We start from the raw sequence: 4,287 nt of genomic DNA on the forward strand, positions 1-4,287 counted from the left end.
TGTTCATGGCAAAAACATATTTTTCAGACCAATAGTTGTTTATAAGTGCCACCATCAATGGAAGTGCCTACATGACACAAACATTAGTTTGTCTGTCCAGCTTTCCTTAACAAAGCTCGCCTCCACCAAAAACATGAATCCGATCATCTTTTTTCGTTGACAGACATGTTTTTCTGCTTTTTTTTCTGGCCAACCATTCCAGTAAGCATAAATCTTTTTTAAAACTTTTTTAAAACACCATTAAGCACTAAAAAGTTCATAATAGGTAAGACCATAGACAATTGCAACTTATGAACGATACTAAAGACATGAATAAACCAAGTGAGAAAACTTTCTGAAGTTTGAATTTCTTAGAAGTTTATTGCCAAGGACATTTACCTGCCCAAAGACATATCTTCAAAAACATCAGGATAATGAGGCTCTATTTCAGAAATATATGGGTTTGCCAATATGAATTCTACTGGACTGTGTTTGATTTACTCTAGACTAGATAGCTTTCTCTGTGTCTCCTTCAAGCTTCTGTCACTCTGCCTTGCAGCCATTGCATTATGAAGAGAAGAATTGGTGTGAAGAGCAGTACTCCGGGGGCTGCTACACAACCTACTTCCCTCCTGGGATCATGACTCAATATGGAAGGTAGAGTAAAAGTGTGCTAAGCTGTGACTGAAATCCCCTGCACCTCAATCCAGACTCTATATAGGTTCAGGTAGCTTCTCTTCCCTGTTTCTTGTAAATACTGACAAAAAAATTTTCCAATTTCCTTTGTACCTTGTGAATGAAGTCATTATAATTATGTACCATGATGCTGCCTTTCACTCTTACTTGCTCTGGGGGAGAAGTCTCAGTTGATACAACCAAAGAAAGTTGCAGCATAAGAATAGTGATAAAGATAGTCAGAGAGTTCACTTATATTGTCAGCAGAAGTTTAGAACTCAGTGAAACATCCCAAATGCAACTGGGTAAGTGCCAACATGGGTACAGCATTATAAAAGCAAAATGAGTTCTAGATTGGGTGTGAAGGGACTTGGGTTACAGTCCCGGTTCTACCAATAACCAACTTTGTCATCTTGGACAGGTCACTGAACCTCACTTTCCTTAGGAGGTGGATGAGAAAGCACAAGATGGTGTATAGTGGGCAATAATGAATATGTTAGTGAGAGTATGAGTTATTTTTTAACATCCTTATCAAGATATAATTCACATACCATATAATTCACCCATTGAAAGTGCACAGTTCAATGGCTTAGTATTCACAGCATTGCACATCCAAGCATGACTCATTGATGTTTAACGAATTGTATTTGATGACAATAAGAAGGTATGAATTAATGATATAGCAGTAATTTTTATGAGTATTATAGTATTACTAAACCAAGGAATAATTTAATGCTAAGAGCTCAATCTAAACAGAATAGGAAATGTAGAATAGTGAGTGAAAGTCTGTTGAGAGTATGCAACAAACAGGGTGTGAATAAATAGAAACGGCTAATCAATCTGTCCATGGAAACTGGTGAAACAAAGATTAAAACCCGCTTATCAGAAGATACATAATGACTTTGGTTAGCACTTTCCTTATCTTCCCGAAGATGGCAGAATATTATCCAAGAGAACGTTCTGGGGTCAAAGGCACCACCTGATAAGCCACTGGTCATTAAGTTAATTTTCAGATATACTGAGTGTAGAATATGTCAGTAGTATTTGTTTCATTCAGCTCTTAATGGCTAAGTGCCAACCATTTGCCAAGCACTTTACTGGAAACTTTAGTACTGAGCACGTTCCTCCCTGTTGAAAAGGAGCTGACAGTGTGGAGGGTCAGAGTGGGGATGGGCAGAGGACACAATGTCAAAAATTGACTTTAATGTACTGAGGGAAGAGCTCTAATAGAGGTTCATAGAAATACCATGGAGATACATAGAGGGACAGTCTAGCCTTACCTAGAGAGTTCTGGAAAGGCTTCATAATGCACCTGAGGGTTGTAGGAGGCAGAGAAAGGCTACTGGGGGATGTAGTCTAGGCAGATGAGATAATATGAGCAAATATTTGGAACCCTACAAGTTCCTGGAAGGTCTGGGGAAAAGCTCTACATAGATCTTTCAACAGAGAACAGCCATCATTGCATTGCCTTCTTTTTGGCCTTGTCTTAAATAAAATATGATGTGATTAGATTTCTGACCACAGAGTGGCAGGTTTTATGCTCAATCCCAGGAAAATGTCTTTTGGGGTGGGGAGCAAAAGTGACACTCACGTGCACTGGCCTGATCCTGACCACATAAGAGAAGCAAGATAAAGCCCGTCCTATCAGGCATTGGTAGTGAAATGGTAACATCCTCTTTCATCTTTATTCCTTCCCAAGGACATATGTCAGGTTTCATATCACTGCCTTCAATTTGTAGGGTAGAAACTAAGGCACAGCATAGCTTAGTGACATAACCCCCAGCCTGAGTAGAGACTGCCTCACCACAGGGCCTCCCTTGACCCTTCAGGGCTGTGACATTTGGACTACTGCAAGGAGTTTCATCCTCGGGGCCCTGGAAGTACACAGTAAACGTTCTGCTTCCAGAAGGAAGAGAAAGGACAGAATTTGTAGTACAACTTTAGTAAAGAACTAAATACACATTTCTTAAGGAATTTTTCTTCTGGATAGAGTGAAGAACTGATTATAGTGATTATGCATAAGACACATAAGCCACAAGAAATATACATGGAGCTGTCTTTTATGATATCCTATATCTTTTGTGAATATATACTGTCTGCTCACTCACCTACAAAAGAAGGGGCAGGGATTTTTCTTATCTAGCTGTTGGACCTTTTTTTTCCCCTGTAGGAAGACAATTTCCACAAGTGGAGGGATGATGACAAGTGCAGGGAAACTATTTCTTTGTCTGCTTAAAATTAATTCTTGGTTTTTACATTTTTATATTCTAATTGTTAGCATGATTAGTTCTCTAAGCCTTTGTTCTCTCTTCTAATATTTCACTCTAGGGTTTGGCCAGAACTCCCAGAGGTCTCCAGTTGGGGTTAGTTTCCTCTGTGAAAAATGGAGAAAATAAATCCAGCTTCTCTTGCAGGGGATGCTTCCTGAATCCCCTTAGGCTCTTGATAATTCCAGATTTATTTCACGTATCTTTATCAGTATACTCATGTAGATGCTTCTTGACATACAATGGGGTTACAGACTGATGAACCCATCCTAAGTTGAAAATATTGTAAGTTGAAAATGAACTTAATACACCTAACCTATTGAACATCACATCTTAGCCTAGCCTAGTCTACCTTAAATGTGCTCAAAAACACTTACATTAGCCTACAGTTGGGCAAAATCATCTAATGCAAAACCTGCTTTATAATAAAGTGTTGAATATCTCATGTAATTTATTGAATACCGTACTGAAACTGAAAAACAGAATTGTTGTGTGGGTACTCTAATTTCGGTTTCTACTGAATGTGAATCACTTTTGTACCAGCGTAAAGTTGAAAAATTGTAAGTCAGTGACCATCTGTTTTCTATAATATCTTTTCTTATATTTTCTTCTCCTTTTTTTTTTTTCTTGATGACTGCGATCATGACAGTCAAAGGAAAAGCCACCAATTCAGGCTGGCCTGTTTGGTTTTCTAATAAAAGGCCCAGAGGTGTACCATGTTGACTAAGATGGAGCAAGGGTGTTAGCTCTTGATAACCCTTTTCTGATATAGTGGAAACCTGGGATGGGATAAGTAATGGCACATTGACAGTGTTTTCCTTATGGTATTTTTGTTGGAGTAACAACAAACTGCTCCTCTTTCAGGCCAAGTGCTATGACACTTCTGTCCCTTGCATAGCATGTGGGCACTCTACTAACTAATGATGATGATACAACAGGCAAAGCATTTTGGATAAAAACAGAGACCGACATCTGGTAGACCTGGTTCAAATCCTGGCTGTTCTATTTTGTAGCAGTGTGGCTCTTGGCAAATCACTCGCTGTACATTTCTCTGAGCTTCACTTTTTTCATGTGTAAAATGAGAAAATGATAATAATAGCTGTATCATAAAGTTCTTAAAAAGACTGAATAAATAATTCAGTAGAGAGAAGAAGTATAACTAGGTGGTTAAGCCTATGAGTTCTAGAGTCACATTGCCTGGGTTCAAATACCAGCTCTGCCACTTCCTGTCTGTGACCTAGAGCAAATTACTTTGTCTTTGTTGTTTGTTAGGTTGACTCTGAAACAATGATTAGCAGACAGGATATATATTAGAGTGTGCCCTTGGGATTGACACCTGTGGAAGTGGGGACAGGAAGCAAGAGTG

The sequence above is a fragment of the Propithecus coquereli genome, unplaced genomic scaffold, assembly GCF_000956105.1.
Source record: "Propithecus coquereli isolate 6110/MARCELLA unplaced genomic scaffold, Pcoq_1.0 Scaffold188, whole genome shotgun sequence".
Taxonomy (NCBI): Eukaryota; Metazoa; Chordata; class Mammalia; order Primates; family Indriidae; genus Propithecus; species Propithecus coquereli.